General features: G+C 46.1%; 1 long non-coding RNA gene and 1 pseudogene across 3 annotated transcripts; both read right to left on the bottom strand.

Annotated features, from left to right (window-relative positions):
* Nucleotides 1–3,979: 3,979 nt before the first annotated feature.
* Nucleotides 3,980–19,049, bottom strand: LOC103345651 (uncharacterized). Of its 3 annotated transcripts, XR_016218607.1 has the most exons (4): nt 18,835–19,049; nt 6,130–6,237; nt 5,615–5,820; nt 3,980–4,148 (listed from the first exon to the last, which is right to left on the bottom strand). It is a non-coding gene; the product is annotated as an uncharacterized LOC103345651 (long non-coding RNA). The 3 variants fall into 3 exon arrangements; XR_016218606.1 differs by lacking the exon at nt 5,615–5,820 and having other exon boundaries at nt 18,835–19,037; XR_016218608.1 differs by lacking the exon at nt 3,980–4,148 and having other exon boundaries at nt 5,614–5,820; nt 18,835–19,039.
* A 1,881-nt stretch (nt 19,050–20,930) lies between these two features.
* Nucleotides 20,931–21,717, bottom strand: LOC149123264 (small ribosomal subunit protein eS6 pseudogene; annotated as a pseudogene).
* Nucleotides 21,718–23,779: the final 2,062 nt, after the last annotated feature.

Raw genomic sequence — 23,779 nt, forward strand, 5'->3', positions numbered from 1 at the left:
CGGCTCTTGTTATGAGCTGCCAAGGCTATTGAAGCCTTTTGAGTCCACAAACTCCATCAGTATTTGTACAGGGCCATAACCAAAGTGGAAGTTCTCTCCTCCCTTCAGAGAAAAGTACCACCTTCTCGGGTGGTCGCTTTTTCCACTGGGATCTCACAGAGATCCTTCATGTAGATCATTTTTTGCCACAGTGTCTTGGCTTTCCATGCCTGTGAAACTCTCTTGGGCATTATAGCCAGATCCAAATGCCTTAAGGGCTGATTCGGAGGTCAGAGTGCTGTTTAGGGCATTTGTCATTCTATGAGTCTGCTGTATGGCCAGCTTCCCATGTTGGAATACTCTTTTTATTTCTATCTATTGTTATTACCAGACACTTGGTCTTATTTATGTGGTCACTTGGGCAGTTATTCCTATCTATATGAGCAGTTACACACTTAAAATGATCACTTTAGCATGTAAGATAGCATTAGTTTCACTCAGCTTAATGGGATTGGGAGTCCAATGCAAGTTTTAACTTTACCCTTAGGGGTAAGTCCGTGGGAACATGTGCCAAACTGTGCATCTCTCCCCTCTGTTGTTTCCACTTTTATTTTTTCCCAGGATCTATTTTCAATTGGATTTACACACGTATGAATAATTCTGTGCTAAGTAAATAGTTCAACCAATGGTATTATGTTGAAAAAGAAAATCATAAAAAAAAAAAAAGTACTAAACTCTTCCTCGACACTTAAGACAAGGGCTGCTGAAGTCCTTGCTTCTTGTCATGTCAGTTTTACTTCTACAGGTTTCCTTTTATGTGCTTTGTTAGTTGTCACAGATCAGGGAGAAAATATGGTATTAGTCCCTTTGGGACTGACGATGCCATTCTTATTGAAGACAGTGCATCGTTTCCCCAGGATTTCTGTAAATAAGGAATGCCCTGGGCCACGTTCCCATTCTCCTTTCTTTCTCCCAGGTGAAGGCAGGGAATTTGAAACTTCCCAAGATTGCCTGGGACCTGGCAGAATCCACCACTGTAGGAGAACAGCAGGTGTGGTGGCGCGTGCTCTGCAGATCGTGTGTGAATGGCAACACAAAGCAGAGCCTTCAAGAACAAACTCTACAAACACGTAAGGGTGATCACTCACTTGTATCTATCCTAGTCCAGTTACAAAATGTTACTGGGCTGGGCATTTGTCACAGCAAATAAGCTGCCATTTGCTTGGGACACCATTATCCCATATAGGAGGACCTGGTTTGAGTCCTGCTATTCCACTCTGGTCCAGTTTTTGCTAACACAGGCAGCAGGGGATGGCTCCTGTCATTCAAGTAGGAGACCCAGATTAAAATTTAGACCCCTGTGCCTTCTGCCTGGCCCAGCCCTGGCTGCTGTGGACATTCAGAGAGTGGACAAGCAATGGAAGTGTGCTTTCTCTCTGTGCTTGTCAAATAAAGGGAAAGTTAATTTAAAAAAAAACAAACATTATTTGGGGAACAGTTTCCTCTATGTGAATAAGGTGATTTTATTCTACATCTGATCTTAGCCAGAAGGCCAAAAAGCGATAGGGTGATTTTATTCTATACTTAATGGCTGCATTTAAATGTGGTCTGAGGGGAGGTCTTTATCTTTGTGAAAGATTACGTAGCTCCCAAAGTACTCAGCACACAAAGCACACACAGTTCCATCAACTTTCTGTTCTGTACAACTGGCAGCATTTGAGCTCCCCATGAGCATGAAGAGCAGCAAGAAGAGGCTGTCATGGGTAGGGGGACTTGTCATGTCCTTTGGTTTTCTGGAAGAAGTTAGGACACAGCCATGTAAAGACACAGGAGAAGAGTTCAAAACTCAGAGGAATATTCCTACAAAATTTTTTTTTTTTTTGGACAGGCAGAGTTAGAGACAGAGAGAAAGGTCTTCCTTTTCTGTTGGTTCACCCCTAAAATGGCCGCTACGGCTGGCGCGCTGAGGCCAGCGCACTGCACCGATCTGAAGCCAGGTGCCTCCTCCTGGTCTCCCATGTGGGTGCAGGGCCCAAGCACTTGGGCCATCCTCCACTGCACTCCCGGGCCACAGCAGAGAGCTGGACTGGAAGAGGAGCAATCGGGACAGAACCTGGTGCCCCAACCGGGACTAGAACCGGGGTGCTAGTGCCACAGGCGGAGGATTAGCCTAGTGAGCCGTGGTGCCAGCTCAACAGCTCTTTTAAGACGGAATGGACTGCTTTGGGAAGAAGTGGGTCCCTTGTCACCGAAGACATAGGACCAGCATTTAGAGGGCTGTGATGATTCTTTGAATCTTCATCTAGAAATTTTACACTCTTGAGCTTGTTTACAAGGCACCATAAATTTAGTTCCACGTGAGTAGTGCCGCATATTGGGGTGCTGGTTTGAGTCCCAACTATTCCACTTCTGATCCAGCTTCCTGCTAATAGGCCTGAAAAGGCAGTGGCTGATGGCCCAAATCCTTCCAGATGGAGTTCCTGGCTCCTAGCTTGGGCCTGGCCCAGCCCTGGCTGTTGTGGGCATTTGTGGAGTAGACCAGCAGATGGAAGATCTCTTTCTCACTCTATCTCCCTGCCAATCTATCTTTTGAATATAAAATACATCTTTAAAAAACAACAAAGTATTTAATTTATTTGAAAGAATTACAGGGAGAAAGAGAGAGAGAGAGAGAGATTGAGATTCTTCCATCTGCTGGTTCACTTCCCAAATGACCAAAAAAACAGGGCTTGACTAAGCCAAAGCCAGGATGCAGGAGCTTCATCTGGGTCCCCAAGTGGGAGCAAGGGGCCCAAACACTCGGACCAGCTTCTGCTGCTTTCCTAGGCAAATTACCATGAAGCTGGATTGTAAATGGAGCCTCCAGGACTCGAATCAATGCTCATTTGGGATGCCAGCACTGCAGATGGTGGCTCAACCCACTATGTCAAAGTGCCAGATCCAATAAATACACCATTTTAAAAAATGGAAATGTGTATTCAGAGGGAAAAGAAGGTATTATTTTAGACTTCTTTGGAAAAAAATTTATAGAGAAATGGGGTTACTTAATTATCCCCCCAAAAATTTCTTCTAATGTTAATAAAGCTTTTTATTTGAGAGGCAGAGTTACAGGCAGAGAGAGGGAGAGACTGAGAGAAAGGGCTTCCATCTGCTGTTTCATTCCCCAAATGGCTGCAATGGTCAGAGCTGATCCAAAGCCAGGAGCTTCCTCCCAGTCTCCTACGTGGGTACAGGGGCCTAGGCACCTGGGCCATCTTCTACTGCTTTCCCAGGCCACAGCAGAGAGCTGGATCAGAAGAGTTGCAGCCAGGATACAAACTGGTGCCATAAAGGATGCTGGCGCTGCAGACAGAGGCTTAGCTCACTACACCATAGCGCTGTCCCCCTACTTCTAATTTTTAAGAAAACAAGAAAAGTAATTATTTCTTAGCATTTACTGTTGAAATGTCAGTGTAGGTCAAATCTCTGGTGACAGAATTGTTTATTTCTGTACATTATCACCCGTGTGAAAGTGCATCTGTGACCATCTTAGAAAAGTCTGCAGGGCCTTTCTGCCTCGTTAGAGGCTGTATTTGCTTCCTTGTGTATTATTCTGTACTCAATGTTAGCAATAGTTAGTGCTATTATTTTAGCCAAATGTTATAAGCTCAATCAACATATATGTTCTTTTATATAACTGACTTGCAATAGTATTAAGAAAAGCTACATCCTGCTTTGACACCACACCTGGGACTACATTGTGGGCACCCCTGTACCCTGTAGTCTAGGGCCAGGGCAAGGGTTCAGGTGTTGAAGGGCACTGAGGATGTGGTAAGAAAGGTGACTGGAGAGACCTACATACAGCTCCTGTTGGGGAACAGGGTTGGACACATCGCTCATTTCGTTTCCTCTGAGTTCAGATTGGGCACTTTCAGTTGTCCAGTCAGCCATTTTATTAATTCTTCCCTTTGTCCCCTCTAAGGCTAGAAGGAAGGAAGTTGGAGAAATAACAATCTTTATTTGAAAATGTTATTTATTTATATACATACTTATTTGAAAGGCAGAGTTACAGAGAGGGAGAGACAGAGATCTTCATTTGCTGGTTCAATTCCCAAATGGCCACAATAGCTGGGTCTGGGCCATGCTGAACCTAGGAGCCTGGAACTCCATTTGGGTCTCCTGCTGCCTTCCTAGGGGCATTAACAAAGAGCAGGAAAATCAGCAAAAAGCATGAAAAGACACAGCACCAAAGAAAATAATCAGATGGTAAATAAGCCACCTTGGAAAGCTGTTTGACAGCTGCTTGGATACTGGGGTGCAGCCCTATGAGGGACTAGAGTCGGCAGTAAAAGGAATCTACAGTCAATTCCCAGCAAAATTTGGATAAAACTCAAGGCCCTATGCTGAGTGAAAGAAGCCAGTCTCCAAAGAGTAGATGCTGTATGATCCCATTTCTAGGACATTCTAGAAAAAGTCAAAAGTATCATAATGGACAACCTGCCAGTGGTTGACAAGGGTGTAGGGGCTGGGGGAGCGTGTGCCTACAAGAGAGCAGTACCGGTAAGTTTTGTGTGGAGATGGAACTGTTCTCCTGAGTGTGGTTACACCAACATATATGTCTATAAAATCCCAAGAAAAAGTTGAGAACAGCAACCAGAGGCTGCTGGGCAGTGCCAACCCTGGACTTCTGAGAATGATCTAGTTTGTCTACAAGCAGTTCCACCTCCACCCCTTTAACCATGTTTCAGTGAGAGCTTGTGATCCACATTCAGTAGGGCTGGAGAAGAGTAGTTTGGCAATCAGAAGGTGACTCATTCCACCATCTTGACTTTAAACATTAAAATACCCAAAAGAATGCATTTTGCAAAATAGAATTTCTTTCTGAAATCTTCCACCTCTGGAGCATTCCAGAGGTACGTGGCTGGGCTAGTGCATATCAAGCAAACTTGCTCCTCCATTTAAAAATGCATAGAGCAAGACCTGACCTCGACAGTGTTTGTACCTGACCTCGAGGCTGTGTTGTTTCCTGCAGACCTCCAAAACCAGCTCACCTCCTCCCTCTCGTGCCACCTTCTGCTCCCCGGCAGGAAGTGGTGGCTCACCGGATTGTTGAAAGCCACACTGCCATCCAGGAGATCTGCCTGTTGACCCTGAAAGCCGCCCACTGTGTGGACACCATAGGCAGCGCTGGAGCTAGGAAGGAGGTGAGGTCCCCCTGACCACCAACGGCAGAGCTGGGCATTTCAGGTCTCAGGGCACCTAGATGGCACTAGGAATAGTGGGAGACCCCAAGGCACCTGGTTGAAAGCTCCTACACGGTGGCCACTGGCCAGGTTTCCTTTCATGGGGCTGTTTTGGGGAATCCTTTTCAGTCCAGTTCCAGCTTTCTGGAGATTAGCAAGAAGGAACGGGGTTATCCTAGGCTTTGAGAGACCTGGGATTCATTGTACCTACTCTGCCACTTTTTTACAAGCTTTGTGGCCAAGGCCAAAGTATCTCATCCTTCTGCCTTTGGCCTGCGTTTCTTGTGGAGAGTGATGGAGATGGTGTGCACGGAATGCGCCATGCAGCCATAGTGAATGTGTCATGTAAGGTACCTCTCGTCCCCAGCCTTCTTGTGTCTCTGGTTTCTATGGAAAAAAATATAATCACTTACATTGCTAGGAGAAAACTGATTAGTGCAGCAAAGCCACTTGAAGCTTTTGCAGTTTCTGAAGTGATGAGTATGAGTTATCAGCCAGCCGAAATCTCTCTGGCACCAAGGCAACTAAAAGTAAATGTCGTTGACTGGGACAAAGTATCTTTCCAGGTCTGTATTGAGTGCACAGCAGCAAACACCTTTGCTGGCTTCCACCTGAGATCCTGTGTTGGGGGGAAAGGTTCTTTGTGTCACTTCACAAGAACCTGCCCAGACAGTGTGCCCAAGAAAGGAGCATGTTGTGTGTATCCTGCAGATGGCAATGATCAAAATGGCCACTCCAGGGGCCTCTGCAGAGTCACCGACCTGACTGGGCCATGCAGGTGGGTGGAGCTGCAGGTGGCTCCCAGGCTTATCCTCTGACTAAAAAGTGAGTAGGTTTCATTGAAGAGCTTCTGCATCTGATAGGCTTGGAGATGAAACCCTCCAGCTACCTTGACAACACTACATGTTAAGAAATAAGAGCTACTAACTTGCTTCAAAGCGTAAGTGAAGTGATGGGGTTCTTTGATATGCAGCTCAGCACCCACACATAACCATCTTCTGTGACTACAATCAGCACCCGGCTCCACTGCATTACCCTGAAAGACAAAATTATTGAAAAGGCAAATGAGGGAGGTTTGAGGGATGGAGAGAGAGAGCTTTCTTCTGCTGGCTCATACCCAAAATCCCAAAAGCAGCCAGGGTGAGGCCAGGCTGTAGCCAGGAGCTTGGAACATCATATGGGTGGCAGGGACTCTTATGTGCGCCCTCAACTACTGCCTAGCAGGATGCGTGTTAGCAGCAAATGAGCAACCAGAACACAGCCAGGACTGGAGCCCAGGACTCTGCCAAGGGATACATGCGTCCCGAGCAGTGGCTTAACTGCTGTGCCAAAGGCTCACCCTGACTGTGCTAACAGTAAGGGTACCACCACAGGTCTGCAACCCACAGGGAGGCAGCAGCTGAATCTGCAGCAGTCCATGGCAGTGAGCATCCATTACACAGATCTGAATCCCTGGAGGTGAGAAAGAACCTCCCCCCAAGCCCCAAACATCCCTCCATATGCTCTCGCAGTGCCACCTTCTCTATCACACTGGAGAGAATTGCCTGCCCATCAGTTTTTAACCTTAAGAACTGAAGATAGTTTCCCATCGTCACTGCCTGGGGCTTGCCTCAGGTCTCTTAATCCTAACCACCTCCAGGAACCTCCAGCAAACCAAGCATGAGGTGAACCCCGCTGTGCTTTGCCATTTAAGAGTCTGCTCTCCAAGCTGGGAGCTTGAGAACGGCATTTCAGAGGCCCTGGGGCTACTTTCCACAATTCCCCGAGTTCTTTTCCTCATCTGCCCTGGCTGGATGAATGTACTCTGGATCAGTGTTGATGCGCCCTGTTCCTCTTTAGTAACAGCCACCGTCCCTGCTCTGGCTGCCTCCAGCTATGCCTTCATAAGAACCATGCGCTTGGTGGATGGACGAGATGAAGTTCACCTCTCGACAATCCCAAATGGGAGCTGCGAGACCAAGCCACAGGGTTGGCAGCCGAGAGGTAGGGAGAGCACAAAGCCTGCTTTAGACACCACGTCCATCTCCAGCCATTGCAGCTAGTTGTGGAGTGAACCTTTGGTTGGAAGACCTCTTGCTCTCTGCTTCTCCTCTCTCTGTGTAACTGACTTTCAAATAAAAATAAATAATTCTTAAAAAAATAAAATAAAACCACCTCAGATGATCACAAAATCCCGCAGCCATTGTTGGAGTCCCCAGGGACCTCCAAGGAGCCACCCAGAAAATGGGGCAGAGATGGCTGGGCCCTGGCAGGCAGGTTCTTTCCCAGCTTAAGATCAGAGATGCACACGGACAGCACTGCACAGGGCTGGTGCTCAAGTTCCTGTTGGCTTTGCACACCATGCGTGAGCCTCTGGCTCAAGTAGACTATTCTGCCCACAGTCTTCTTTGCACAGATCTATGTTCACACTTTGAATGGTGTGTAGAGTTATGACAATGAATTTTCCCATATTTAACGCCATAAGAAGCACAAGCCTCTACAATGCCACTGAGAGCCGGCACTATGGATCCTGCCCTGCCTCGGGGTCACCCTCACTTTCTGGGACCCCCAAGAAGGCGGCTCCATGCTTCTCATTCCCATTCCTCTGTGCATGGAATTCCAGCAGACAGACCTAGGCCACACACAGCAGCGTGCTGTGACCCCTGCGCTGTCACGTGGGGAGGGGAGAGCACAGCAGGGCGGAGCGGCTCTGTCTCCTGCCTTCTGCCCGTTCCCTCACCTTTTCCTTGCCTTCGCCTCATCGTTTCCGAGCCCCCGCAGACAGGAGCGATGAATGCCTCCCTGCCCAGGCCTGAGGAGGAAACTCCTGATGGTGTCAAAATGGTCACTGTTTTACAATACACATCTCTTAAGATGGATGAACTCTTTCTTTTTTAAACATCACAACTGCTGTGAAGGATGTAGAACAGGATTTCTCACTCATTGCTGGTGGATGCATGAGAGCTCACTACTCTGGTGAACAGTCTGGCCGTTTTCCAAAATTAAACACGGTCTCAGATATTCCCACACTCACCATTCTAAGAATTGAGGCCACAGCCTTGAAGAGGGTGTCCAAGTCACAGCATGGCACTATGTCAGCAGTTCAACTCATACTGGGGGCTATCACTGGGCCCTCCTACACATGAACAGAGAAAACGGTGTCCACACAGACATCTGAGGACAGGATGAAGGGATGGATGCCCTCTGTGTCTGTCCCTCTGCTACCCAAACAAATTTTGAATACACAAACACACCCCACCCTCCCTCCCAAGGTTGAGTAGGCAGGTGAGTTTGGCATTGTTCAAATGGATGGGAAAAGCAGCAGTGGAACAGTCACCCTTTGGGAAGCCTCACTGCACAGAACGCACGAGATCGACTCCCTGACCTATCACTGCCTGAGTGACAGACCCTCTCACTCTGAATCCATGAGCATTTCTGAATGGCTTCCTCCAATCAGGGTACTCACAACCACCCTGTTCAAACATGCATTGGACGGTAAGAGCTCCGTGCACATCAGGGCACGCTGAGGCCTCTGTTCTTGATTTAGGGTAAAGCTCTGTAACTCACTGTGCTGGAGAACAAAGCAACCCCTGCTCATCCCTCCTGAGGGGGACTGGCTCACAAAGGGCAGCTCAGCCCAGGCTGCCCCATACAGCACAAGGAGGGGCCTGGCTCTGCAGAGGCCTGAGCATCAGGCCCTGGGTGTGACACAGGTGACAAGACCACCCACCTTCCACCAGCACAGCAGGAGATGCTCCAGGGGCCTGACACTGATCATGAACATCCTCCCCGACAGGGCCCACACAGGTGCAGAGTTAGGAGGGGCCAGTATTAGACATTGACCCAGGTCACTCACTGGGTCCAAGAGGCCATGAGGAAGGGCTCATGGATTTGGAGCCAGGGAGCAGAGTGAGGGGAGGGGAAATGGGAGGGAAGGGGTCCTGTGCAGTGAGTGGGAATGGAAGCCATCAGAGTGAAGGGGATCAGAAGGACAGCAGGAACTGCTGCTTGGCACAACGTTACTGGTCTCTGAGCAGGGTCACCATGTGACCAATGCGTGACTGACTCCTGAGGGCAGGTGCACAGACCACATGCACAGGAATATTCCTAGCAGCCGTATCCATAGTAACCCCAAATAAGAACAACCAAACGCATTCCCACGGGGGCCTAGCTAAGCCAACGGGAGTTAGCCACACTGAGTATGGCTGAAGAATGCTAGAAATGAAGCATCAGTGACGAGGGTGGAAGAACGGAAGCAGGACTTCTCCATGGGCAGAGGTGGACAGGGAGGGTGCAGCAGGCCCAGCCCTTCCCTACCACATGAGGTGCTCAGGTGAGTCTGAGACGCGGAGTGAGGGATGCACGCTCCAGCTGCTGCCTCTCATTCAGTCTCCTTGCAGTCTTCTTCATGGTCTTTTATTTCTCTTTTTTTAATCTATTCTTCCTTTTTTGGCAAAATAAAATCAGAATTCATCTAGGATTTTATGGGAAGAACTGCTGCTCCAGCTGCCCTGCTTCTGATTAGAACCAAGCAGCATGGATCCGAGCAGGTGTGTTTCCATTGGCAAAGGCACTGGGCAAGATCCCATGGGTTTTCTGCCTGGCTACATCACCACCAAGAAACGATAAAGTGATAGATATTTTAATTATCCCCACATAGGAGGATATCCAAGATGGCCAGATAGTGTATAGCCATGCTGACTTCCGACTTCAGCTACCTAGGATATGAAAAGAACAAAAAAGTGCCATGTTTCTTAAAAGAGACAAACATCCAGATACAAGAAGTTCAAAGGACCCCAACCCAGAGACGATTTTATCCAAGGCACATTACAGTCACATTCTCAAAATACAGGGACAAGGAGAGAAGTCTAAAGATTCTAAGAGAAAAGTAACAAATCACCCAGTGAAAAAATCAATAAAGACACATCAGGGACTGGTGCTGTGGAACAGTGGGAAAGCTGCTTCCTGAAGTGCCAGCATCCCATAAGGGCACCAGTTCGAGCCCTGGTTGCTCCACTTCCAATCCAGCTCCCTGCTATGGCCTGGGAAAGCAGTAGAAGATGGCCCAAGTCCTTGGGCCCCTGCACCCACGTGGGAGATCCAGAAGAAGCTACTGGCATCCTGGCTTCAGATCTATCCAGCTCCAGCCATTGTGGCCATCTGGGGAGTGAACCAGTGGATGGAAGACCCCCCCACACACACACACCTCTATAACTCTGTCTTTCAAATAATAAATCTTTTTTTAAAAAAGATAGATTGGAGTTACAGCATGGTACTGATATCTTCTTGGTCTTTGGCTAAGATCCAGTGAAACACAGTGTTGAGCAAATGGACTGAACAGACATTTGGAGGACATTTCACTCAACAGCTGCTGAATACTCATTCTTGTCATCAGTGAAGAACGTTTTCTAGGATGGAAATCAAGTCTCAGTAAATTCTAGAAGACTGAAATCATACCATAGGGGGGTCACTGTGGCACAGTTGCTAAGTCTCTGCCTGTGGTGCAGACATCCCATATGGGCACCGGTTTGAGTCCTAGCCACTCCTCTTCTGATACAGCTCTCTGCTGTGGCCTGGGAAAGCAGTGGAGGATGGCCCAAGTCCTTGGGCCCCTGCACCCATGTGGGAGACTCAAAAGACTCTCCTGGCTCCTGGCTTTGGATCAGCCCAGCTCCAGCTATTGTGCCATTTGGGGAGTGAACCAGTGGATGGAAGACTTTTCTGTTTTGCCCTCTCCCTGTCTATAACTCTGCCTCTCAAATAAATGAAATCATACCATGTATGTTCTCAGACCACAAAGGAATAAAAGTAGAAGTCAGCAACATGAACATGGCATTTGTAAATACATGAAAATTACACATGCTTCTGAAATATCAATGGGTCACTGAAGAAATGAATAATGAAGTGAAAAACTTCCTTGAAATTTACGAGAATCAAAACACAACATATGAAACCCTATGGGATATAGCAAAGTTATTATGGAAACATGAGACCCCAAAACAGCTAAAGCAATCTAAGCATTCTTAAAAAGTAAAAATAAAGCTTAAGGCATTACAATACCAGATTTCAAGACATATTACAGAGCGGTTACAAGCAAAACACCCCATTACTGCCATAACAATAGGCATGTGGATGAATATAACACATCAGAACCCCACAAATTAATCCACGCATCCACAGCCAACTAATCTTTGGCAAATGAGATAAAATCACTCCCTGGAAAAGGACAGGCTCTTTAACAACTGATGTTGGTAAAATTGGATCTCTGCATGTGGAAGTGTGAAGCAAGACCCATACCTTACATCCTATACAAAACCAACCACAATGGATCCATGATCTAAACCTAACACCTGGAACCAGCAAATCACTAGCAGAAAACATAGGAGATATATGGCAAGGCATTGGCATACAGGACTTCTTAGATAAGACTCCAGAAGCACTGGAAATAAAAATCAAATATAGACAAATGGGGTTACATCAAACTAAGGAGCTTTATGAAGCATAGCAATGACTCACTCAACAAAGTGAAGAAGCAACCGGCACAATCAGAGAAAATATCACTATACCTGTGATAGAGGATGAATTCTAGAATATGTAATGAGCTCAGGAACTCAACAAAAAACAAAGCATTCCAGTTAAGAAACAGGCTAAGGGATTAGCAGGCATTTTTTGAAGGATGAAGCACAAACAGCCAATAGATACAGGAAGGATGCTTAGGCTCACCAACTATCAGGAAAACGGAAATAAAAGCCACTGTGTGGTTTCACCTCATCTCAGGCAAAGTGGCCATCATCCCACAACCAAAACATAACAAATGCTGGCGAGGATGTGGAGAAAAACATATCCCAACACACTGGTGGATGGAATGTTATCTATCTCAACCATTATGAAATACAGTACAGTGATTCCTCACAATTTTTTTTTTAATTTTTAAGCTTTTATTCAGTGGGAGAAATGTATAGGAACGTGAGATCCCTATCTAAAAGAGCAATCTGGGTTCATACCTTCCTCACAACTTTTAAAACCGAACAACCACAATGCCCAGTAATTCCATTAATGGGAAGTTACACAAAGGATAAGAAATTTGCACATAAAAAATTTCTGTACCCCTGCGGTTGTAGCAGCTCAACTCACAATAGCTAACATATGGAAGCAATCCAGATTCCCATCATTTGATGATTGCACAAAGAAAATAAAATGTGAGATATATGTATGTATGTATATGTATACATGAGATGTTATACATAATATATGTAATAGAATGCTGCTCAGCCATAAAAAAGAATGAAACCTTGTTTTATGCAACAAAATGGATACAACTGGCAACCATTACTAGTGAAATAAGCCAGTCACCAAAAGGCAAATTTGTATGTTTTCTCCGATCTGTGACAGTTAATACATAGAATACAAAAAATTAATGGTTTCACCCATATACAACAACTGGAGATCTGATTATTGTTATAGAGTTTGTACATACACTTAAGAAACAGTAGTCTTTCTACTTCTACTTGGATCATTAAAATGTCTACACTGTCAAAACTAATCTACAGATTCAATACAACCCCCATCAAAATACCAATACTGGGGACAGTGCTCTGGTGCAGCGGGTTAAAGCCCTGGCCTGAAGTGCCAGCATCCCATATGGCCACCAGTTCTAGTCCCGGCTGCTCCTCTTCCAATCCATCTCTGCTATGGCCCGAGAAAGCAGTAGAAGATGACTCAAGTACTTGGGCCCCTGCACCCCTGTGGGAGACCCAGAAGCAGCTCCTGGCTTCGGACTGGCACAGCTCCAGCTGTTGTGGCCATCTGGGGAGTGAAGCAGCAGATGGAAGACCTCTCTGTCTCTACTTCTCTGTAACTCTTTCAAATAAATAATATGTATCTTAAAAAAAAATACCATTGTTTTCAGAATTAGAAAAAAAACCCTAAAATCTATATGGAATCACAAAATAACCAGGATAACCAAACTGATGCTTAGCAAGAAAAAAAAAATCCATCTGGATGTATCACAGTATCTGATTTCAAGGCATACTACAAAGTTGGAGTAACTAAAAGACATGATATTGGCATAAAAACTGATGCAGAATAGAGATCCCAGAAATTAATCCACATTCATGCAGCCAAAAGTGCTCTTATCATACATGGTGATGGCAAACCTGGATGTAACAGAATGAAATGAGACACAAACCTCTGATCATATACAAAAATGGAGTGAAGATGCAGCAAAGACCAAATTTTACACCTGAGACTATGAAGTTACTTGAAGAAAATGTAGGGAAACACTCCAAGACACGGTGTAGGTGATAATCTCTTGGATAGACACCCAAAGCACAGGCAATAGAAGCAACACTAAGCACATGGAATTATATCAAACTCAGAAGGTTTTCACAGCAAAAGAAATGATACATAGAGTGCAGAGACAGCCAACAGAGTGGGGAAAATGTTTGGGTGCTGCCTAGCTGACAAAAGATAAATATCCAGAATATATCAACTTAAAAAACTCAACAAAAATTAGCCTGCCAGTGAAGAAATGGACAAAAGACATCAATAGAGAGTGACAGAAAACAAATGGCCAACACATACATGAAAAAATATTCAACATCACTCAATGTCAGGTAAATGCAAATCCAAAACACAATCAGATATCCCATCACCCCATCAGAATGACTGAAACACAAAAGACCCAGAGTAACAAATGCTGGGGAGGATGTTGCTCAAAGCAAACATTTACACACTGTTGGTGGGAGTGGAAGTAAGTGCAGCCACTGTGCAAAATAGCATGGAAACATCTTTTAAAAAGTAGAAATAGAATTTCCATATGAGCCAGCAATCCCTCTTCTGATCATGTTGTATTAAAAACATACCAGCACAACCATGTTTATAGCAGCACTGTTCACAATAGCAAAATCTGAAATCAACTGTCAACATCAGAATAAAGAAAATGCACTCTGCATATACAATGCGATTATTCAGTAACATAAAAATGAAATTCTAACATCTGCATCAGAATGGATGCAACTGGAGAATGTCATGTTGAGTGAATAAGCTAGACATAGAACGATAAATACTACATTTGCTCCCTTATAGATAGGAGTTTAAATTTTAAAAGACAAAAAGTATGATTCCAAAATAAATAAGAAAATGACAATGTATATTAGTATTTCTGTAAATATTATGGAGCTGGTGCTATGGCACAGCAGTTAAAGTCACCTCCTACATGTAGTGCTGGCATTTCACTCAGGCACTGGTTCAAGTCCCGGATGTTCCCCTTCGGATCCAGATCTCTGCTGTGGAAAGCAGTAGAAGATGGCCCAAGTACTTGGGACCCTGCACCCGCATGGGAAATCCAGAAGAAGCTCCTGGCTTTGGATTGGCCCAGCTCTAGCCATTGCATTCATTTGAGGGGTGAACCAGCGGTGGGAAGACCTCTCTCTCTTCCTCTGCCTCTCTGTAACTGTGCCTTTCAAATAATGAAGACCATGATAACTTTGGGAAATGGAGTTGTACTGAAAGCATTCCTCAGAGTAGAGAGGAAACAGTAAAGTTAATGCCACTGTGAAAACAAGGTTCACCATTAGTCTTCTCTCCACGCCTAGGTGAGAGGATGGTCACAAGAGGATGGTGTTGAAGGTATCTGTCCTTTCTTGGAAGCTTTTGGCTGAGGCAAGGGGATCAGTGAGACACAGCTAAAGAAACCTTGATTTTCAAGACTCTGTAAGAGCCTGGCAATTCTACAACCTGAGAACAAAAGGTCTTACACTGCACTTAAGTGGGAAACAAGAACCCTCAAACCATGATAGGCTTTTTCTTTCTAAAACAGGCTCCATTTAAAGATATCTAAGGATACTGCCATTACCAAATCTTGCTTGGATTCTGGGACATACAACTAAGAACCTATGCTCCTCTCCCTACTCCCCTTCACAAACCTAATTCCAGACACTTTACCACAAAGCTAGCCTGCCAAATGTGGTGAGGTTGAGGCCTTGAGGGCAGATCATGAAGACACAGGACTAAGAGGGTAAATACTGCACCAGATGCTTCATTCAGGAAGTGCCTCCCAGCATGGTGCCATGAAGACATGAGAGGGAGAGGCCCCAACCAGATCAGAATAGGACCAGGGCCCTCCTGGGGAACAAGGGGAAAGCAGAGAGGGGCTCTCTTTAGCAACAAGGGGTAGAGAACCTGGGGTAAAGTGTTCAGTAAACACCAGTGGTTTGAAGATCTTTACATCAATAGCATTGATTGATTAGTATTTAACAGATGCCAGATGCAGAATAACTAATGTGGAGACAGCTAAAACATGCTAAATTGGATTATATTCATCCATTGGCTACATGAACACTGACTTCAGTGCCAGTGGTCTTTGAGATAATCCCAAGCATAATGTGAAAAATTAAACACCATGAGGTCCATTTTACAACAATGCCCAAAGGCTACTGTTGACTCTCCTATATACCAGAAAGGATTACAGGAAGACTTTTAAACAGTACATCCCTAAGAAAAAAAGTCATTTCCACATATTAAAGAATCACTATGGTGAGGCCGGCGCTGTGTCACAGTGGGTTTAAAGCCTTGGCCTGGGGCCAGCGCCATTGCTCACTTGGTTAATCCTCCGCCTGCAGCATTGGCATCCCATATGGGCACCGGTTCTAGTCCCGGTTGCTCCTCTTCCAATCCAGCTCTCTGCTGTGGCCCAGGAAGGCAGTGGAAGATGGCCCAAGTGCTTGGGCCCCTGCACCTGCATGGGAGACCAGGAGGAAGCACCTGGCTCCTGGCTTCAGATCAGCATAGTTCCAGCTATAGCAGCCATTTGGGGGGTGAACCAATGGAAGCAAGACCTTTCTAACTCAAAAAAAAAAAAAAAAAAAAACCTGGCCTGAGGTTTCAGCATCCCATATGGGCACTAGTTCAAGTCCCAGCTGCTCCTCTTCTGATCCAGCTCTCTGCTATGGCCCAGGAAGGCAATAGAAGATGGCCCAGGTCCTTGGCCCTTTTACCCACATGGGAGACCCAAAGGAAGCTCCTGGTTTCTGGCTTCAGATTGGCACAGCTCTGGCCATTGTGGCCATCTGGGGGCTCGGGGGGTGAGACAGCGGATGAAGACCTCTCTGTCTTTACCTATTTCAAATAAATAAAATAAATAATAAAAAAAGGAATCACTATGGTACATGTGCACCTCCCTGTGTGCCACTCAAATAGCTGGCTGGGGAGTTTTGGATTCCACCCAGGAATACTCTTCTTCTAGGTGTAACAGTAGATTATTCCTAGAAACCAAAGAAACAATCTTCCTTCCCCAGAGAAGCTACTGTATCATTTGCAACTAGATTTGGTTAGACAGGTCCCAGGGGAGCATGAAAAATTTAGCTCCTCGATTCCAAGAGTATCTCACTGAAGCTGTGACCATGGATCTAATCTGGGATGAGAACACACTAGTACATCACCACTAGCAGTTCAGCCATCAGACAGAGAGCTTGGACAAACTATTTCAGCACTGTGCAGGGCATTTTGCAAGGAGGGAATCTAATGCCTGGCCAGACCCACAGGCTCAGGCAAAGCTGAAACGTGTTGAGATCTTCGGGTCATCACAGCTCAGGGGTCTTCCCAGGTGTGGCTGATGGACATCCAACGTGGAGGAATCAGCTCATCTAAGGAAAAACCAAGATGTCTTATTGCTCCTACCGATCCCCAAAACAGGTGAGTTAATTTTATTCTGACCACAATTGGCCTCATTGCAGATTACACAGGCACAAATTTCAACTGTGCTCCTGTTCTGTGAGACAAAGCATCTCCCTGTGCTCTACTTTGATTTGTCCTTTGTCTTCTTAGGTGAGTTTGCTTTATCTACCCACCAAGCTTGTGCGTTCAGGGTACACTTCTGTTTCTTTCATCTTTACAAAACCACACTGCCTGACACCTTAGCATAATTCAGATCCTCAAGATTTCTGTGGAAATTAACCAGAAATACCAATGTAAGTAGACACAACAGAATGCAGAAATCTCCATGTATATGCATCTGTTGAATCTATGTAACCATCCATTCATCCCTCTATGTATCTGGCATTTGCCTGTATTGGCAAAGAAAGATGCATTATACAGCTGCTGACACTCCTGAGCCATTGAGGGAGGATCCCAGGGACCAAGATGCCCACGTCCCCATCTGGAGACCCAGGAGAGCCATTCATTCAATTCTAGGACACTATCAGAGTATTGGTCAATTATCTAAGGCATTAAGGTAGGAGGGTCCGCTCCTGCTCACGGACTGAGTAGCCCTTCTGCTCTACTCAAACCTCACCAGGAAGGGCAATTTCCTTGACAAAGTCTATAGATGTTAAACCTAGCCAGAAGTACCCACACAGAAACATCAAATTTATGCCTGGCCAAATGTGTGGGCACTTGGTGGCCCCGTCCAGTCATTACATAAAATCACCTTTCATACTAGGATCAAACATGAAATAAAACACCAGGAGTAAGGCAGGACTTTAGCATTAGCAGCCATAACAGTTGGTACCCATAGGCAGACAGGAGGAGGAAGGGCTGGAGGGGAGAAGGGATGAAAAAGGCAGGCTAGGGGAGGGGCTCACTGGAGGACAGGAAGATGGAGAGTTTGGAAACACCAGGAATCAGAAGACAACACAGGGGCTGGCGCTGTGCTGCAGCAGCTTAATGCCCTGGCCTGAAGGGCCAGCGTCCCTATGGGCACTGGTTCAAGACCCGGCTGCTCCACTTCTGATCCAGCTATGGCCTGGGAAAGCAGAGGAAGATGGCCCAGGTCCTGGAGGAAGCTCCTCACTTCAGGATTGGCAGAGCTCCAGCCGTTGCAGCCAATTGCGGATGGAAGACCTGTGTGTGTGTGTGTGTGTGTGTGTGTATAAAACTCTGACTTTCAAATAAATAAATCTTCAAAAAAAAAAAAAACACAACAATGTCATAAGGATGAACAGCACTGTGGCATAGCAGGTAAAGCCGCTGCCTGCAGTGCCAGCATCCCATATGGGTGCCAGTTCAAGACCTGGCTGCTCCACTTCTGATCCAGCTCTCTGCTAAGGCCTGGGAAAGCAGTAGAAGCTGGCCCAAGTCCTTGGGCCCCTATACCTGCGTGGGAGACTCAGAAGAAGCTCCCGACTCCTGGCTTCAGATCAGCACAGTTCTGGCCATTGTGGCCAACTGGGGAGTGAACCAGCGGATGGAAGACTGACATCTGTCTCTGCCTCTGCCTGCCCCTCTCTCTCTGCCTCTGCCTTTCCTTCTCTGTGTAACTCAAATACATAATAAATCTTTAATTAAAAAAAAAAAAGCATCAGCAGAAAGAGTAAAACTTCAGACTGAGCACAGCCCCCTGAAGTGGAGCCCCGAGCTCTAGCTCAGTCCCTCACCCTCACCCTCACCCCATCGTGACCAGCACTGCAACCAGGGCCAAGTTTCCTGAACTCAGGAAGCAGCTAGCAGAGATGTACAGCCATCTCCAAACAACCTTCGCATGTGCGCAAAATGTGCTTTCACAGGCATCGCCTCAGTTCCCACAGCAAGGAAACTGCGGTCCCTGCCTTCTCTCATCCCTGGGGGTCTTTGAAGCCCAGGACAGCCCAGGAAACCACAGCCAAGTAATGAAGGCAAGGTCACGCATGTTTGCCTCTCGCGGAACACACACACTCACCACGGGTGGCTCTCCATTGGCTGACAGATGATTCCTAAAGCTTGGTCTGTGTGAGAAACAGCCTCACCCATCCGCTCAAGTGATGGACTCGACTCAGTGAGTGCAACAAGAGCGAGACCCGATTTCTGATCTTGCAACACCTTGTGTCAGCACACCAGGAGCAGGTTCCAGCAAGCTATTTATTTCCTAGCAAGCAGATCCCTCCCCCAGTTCCTCATTGGCTGAGTAACAACAGCGTGACAATCTTCCTGGCATTTGCTTCAGCTGTTTGGCCACAACCTTCCTGGGTCCCTAAAAACTCAGGTGCACGGAATCTACCATTCTTACTTTGAAAATGAACCAAGTGTTTACTTCTCACAGGGAGGAATAGTGAAGAGGAGTTCTTGGGCAAGGCACCTTTGTGCAGAGCAGTGTGTATGAGGGGTGAACAAGGGCTTGTCTAGGAGAAGATATACTATATTGGCTAACACAAATCTGCACTCATGTAGAAAACTCACACTCTCATCTGTGGGAAATCATCTCCCACTCCTGAATATGGCCCGGAAAGGGTCTATTGTAAACTGCCTGCATGTCTGTATCCTCCGGCAAATTACAAATTCCCAAACACACCCCCGACATTCTTAGCCTAGTACTTCTCCCAGTGGTGGCACAGATTCCCAGAAGTAACTTGGGGGTTTTGCCTCCACATGCTTGAAACAATGGGATTCAGACTCATCTCTGTGCCTTGGTTGTCAGCTTCTAAGCAGCTGTGTTTCCAGCTCCCATTCCATGACAAGCAAAGTCCTGTATCATCCACGCCCACCCACACTCCAACACAGGAGCCCACAAAGAACTGTGGGCTGTGTTTTGGGCCCTTGTGAGACTTGCTGTCTCCCACAGTGCACATCAGGAGGAAGCTGGAATCAGGACTGGACCAGATGTAAACCCAGGAAATCCTATGTGGGATGTGGACACCAGGAGGTGACTTATTGCTGCCCCAGGAATCCACCTTTTACTCCTATAACACTTAAGAGGGAATTACATAAAATTAATTATACACAGGCAAGTTTGTGCACACAAGGCATGACTATGTTATCAATAACAAGAAAAGCAGTATTGGACCAGGGCACACAGGAGCAGAATTTGTGTATGCTATTGTAGGTGGCATTGACTCAACTAAGGGGCTATATATTTAGGATGCTGTATGTGATGTCAGTATCAACATATTTTTGATAATCTTTTAGAGATTTACTTTATTTATTTGAAAGGCAGAGTTACAGGGAGAGAGGGGGAGAGAGGCAGATCTTCTGTCCACTGGTTCACTACCCAAATGGCCTCACGGCTGAAGCTGGCCCCAGCCAAAGTCAAGAGCCAGGAGCCAGGAGCTTCTTCCAGATCTCACACTGGTGCAGGGGCCCAAACACTTGTGCCATCCTCCACTAATTTCCCAGGTGCATTAGCAGGGAGCTGGACTGGAAGTGGAGCAGCCAGGACTTGAACTGGTGCCATATGGGATGCTGGCATCACAGGCAGCAGCATTACCTGCTACATCAGAAACACCAGCCCCTAGATAATTTTTGTGTACATGGGGGACAAGTTCAAGGGCATTTAACTAGCTGTGAGCCAAAGCCATACCAAGGGTGCTCGAGGCTGGCCAGGATACCACACGGCCCCTCAGGGCTCAGGCTGTGAGCACCTCCAGGCAGCAGTGGAGGTCAGGGCACATCAGAATGAACTTTGAAAAACTGATTTGAGGGGCCAGTACCACGGTGTAGCAAGTTAAGCCTCTGTCTGCAGCACCGGCATCCCATATGGGCGCCAGTTCAAATCCCAGCTGCTGCACTTTTGATCCAGCTCCCTGTTGATGCACCTGGGAAAGCAGCAGAGGATGGCCTAAGAAATGGAAATGCAACAAACACAACAATGCACCTCAAGGACCGCAAAAAGCAAGAAAATCCCAGAGTTAGAAGACAGAAATAATATCAGAACTGAAACATGAAATAAATTTTTAAAAAGATGAGTGGATTAGGTTTTTTGAAAAGGTGAACAAAATTTGTATTTTTAAATTTTATTTTGAGATCTGAAACACAATCTTATTTATCTGTTGTTATTAAACCTTAGTTTTGACTGAACTCAGACTTAGCAGTAGACGCTCTCAGAGAAGACAGCCCACATCTCCCGACAATCTGTTCCTGGCGTTTTTCTTTGGCCTCCTCCATTCTCTTGGCCAAGAGTTTAGCATATTCTCCAGCCTCCTCCTAGTTCTTCTTAGTACACTGTTTCTTCAGAGCAATTCACTGGCGTCTGTGTTGCAGGACACGTGGAGTAACAAGACACTGAATCTTTTGTGCTTTGGTCCTAGGTTTCTTAGCTTCTTTGTTTAAGGGCTTTTCTTACAACATACAGGCATACATCATCATCTTTAGAGAAACTGAAAAGTTTACAAATTCTGCTGGCTCTTTTAGGACCCAGGCAACGAGGCACCATTGTATTAGTCAATCCAGGAATATCTTTCTCTCTCTCTTTTTATTTTATTTTTTTTTACAATGACCAAGTTGAGAACACTCAAATTGGCATCAACAATGAAGCCCCGAACTGATTTGAGCTTTCTTTCTCCAGTTCTCCTTGGTCAGTAACAGGAATGCCCCTTACTCAGCAGAAGGTGGACCGCCCATGGGTCAAGACACCTTGCTTCATGGGAAAACCTTGTTTGTCATTCCCACCACTGATCCAGACCACATAACCCTTCCATTCTTCACCCAGGGCGTCGGCAGCAACTTCTGTGGCCATACACTTCTCATAGAAAGTACGAAGTTTACGTTCACTGTGCACTTCGATGAGTTTCTGGCAGCCAGTGGCTGGGAAGGAGATATTCAGCTTCATTTTGAAGCAGCTGACCGCTTCGGAGGCTAAATTTTATTTAAGGTATACAAGTTTCATGTATTTCCTATATACAGATCTAGGAACATAGTGATATTCCCCATCCTTCCCTCGCTCCCACCCACGTTCCAACCCTTCTTCCTCCTCCCTCTCCCATTTCCATTAATTTTTACAAAAATCTATTTTCAGTTTACTTTATATTCCTAAGGGTAACTCTACACTAAGAGTTCAGATAGTATAAAGGAAAAAATACTGTTGTGGGGGCTGGTGCTGTGGCACAGCAGGTTAAAGCCCCAGTCTGCATTGCAGGCATCTCGTAAGGGTGCAGGTTCAAGTCCTAGCCGCTCCACTTCCAACCCAGCTCTCTGCTATGGCCTGGGAAGGCAGTGGAAGATGGCCCAAATCCTTGGGCCCCTGCACCCACGTGGGAGACCTGGAAGAGGCTCCTGCTTTGGATCAGTGCTGCTTCAGCCATTATGGCCAACTGGGGAGTGAACCAGCAGATAGAAGACCTCTCTCTGCCTCTGTCTCTCTGTAACTCTTTCAAATAAATAAAATAAATCTCTAAAAAAATACACTTGAACAAATTTTTAGGTAGACAATAAAAACAGAGAAGACTCAAGTCAATAGCAGACATGAAAATGCGACAATGCATATGATAACACAGAAACATCACTGCCCATTATAGATTGTGAAAACCACATGCCAACAAATTTGAGAACCATTAAGAGAAAGATAAGGGCCAGCGCCACGGCTCACTAGGCTAATCCTCCACCTGTGGCGCCAGCACACTGGGTTCTAGTCCCGGTTGGGGCACCGGATTCTGTCCCGTTGCTCCTCTTCCAGTCCAGCTCTCTGCTGTGGCCCGGGAAGGCAGTGGAGGATGGCCCAAGTGCTTGGGCCTTGCACCCGCATGGGAGACCAGGAGGAAGCGCCTGGCTCCTGGCTTTGGATCGGCACAGCATGCCGGCCACAATGAGCTGGCCGTAGCGGCCACTTGGGGGGTGAACCAACGGAAAAAGGAAGACCTTTCTCTGTCTCTAACTCTGCCCGTAAAAAAAAAAAAAAAAAGAAAGAAAGAAAGAAAATAAAAAAAGAAAGAAAGATAAAACTCTGTAGGTGTGAATTACCACACCTGCAGCATGAAGAGAGACCAACAATAAGCTGAGAATTGGAAGCAGTAAGAAAAAAGCTCCCAGCAAGGAAAAGCCCAGGACCAGATGGCTTTGTGGCTTCATTTTAGCAAACTCTCAGTAAGAACCAAACTGGTTAATCTCAAAGTAGCCCCTAAAAATTCAAAGGGAGGGAAACCTTCCCAATTCATTCTAGGAGGACAGCATTACCTCTACTTCAAAACCAGGCAAGGACACAACCAAAAAATAAAATTACAAGTCAGTGTCCCCAGTGGACACAGCTGCAAAATCCTCAACCAACTATCGCAAAAATAAACTTAACAACAAGAAATCATTCATACTAATCAAGTGGGGTTTATCACAGGGATTCAGGTACATTCAACCTGTACACACCAAGAAACCTATCACAAATCACTTCAATAGAAGGAAGGAGAAAGCTCATATGATCACCTCGACAGAGAGAAATCAGTTGATACAATTCAACAATCTCTCCTCATTTAGAAACCTTGCACATAGGGCCGGCGCTGTGGCGCAGCGGGTTAACACCCTGGCCTGAAGCGCCTGCATCCCATATGGGCACTGGTTCGAAACCTGGCTGCTCCTCTTCCAATCCAGCTTTCCTATGGCCTGAGAAAGTAGTAGAAGATGGTCCAAGTCCTTGGGTTCCTGCACCCACATGGGAGACCTGGAAGAAGCTCCTGGCTTCGGACTGGCACAGCTCTGGGCATTGCGGCCAATTGAGGAGTGAACCGTCGGATGGAAGACCAACCCCTCTCTCTCTCTCTTTCTGCTTCTCCTCTCTCTTACTCTCACTTTCAGATAAATAAATAAATCTTTAAAAAAAAAAGAAACCTTGAACAAACTCATCATAGAAGGGGTATGTCCCAACACGGTACAGGCTATGTTGGACAAACTCACAGCTAAGGGGATTTCCTCAAAGATCTGGAATCTGA

The sequence above is a fragment of the Oryctolagus cuniculus genome, chromosome 12 (assembly GCF_051225735.1).
Source record: "Oryctolagus cuniculus isolate XC-2025 breed Fujian yellow rabbit chromosome 12, ASM5122573v1, whole genome shotgun sequence".
NCBI lineage: Eukaryota > Metazoa > Chordata > Mammalia > Lagomorpha > Leporidae > Oryctolagus > Oryctolagus cuniculus.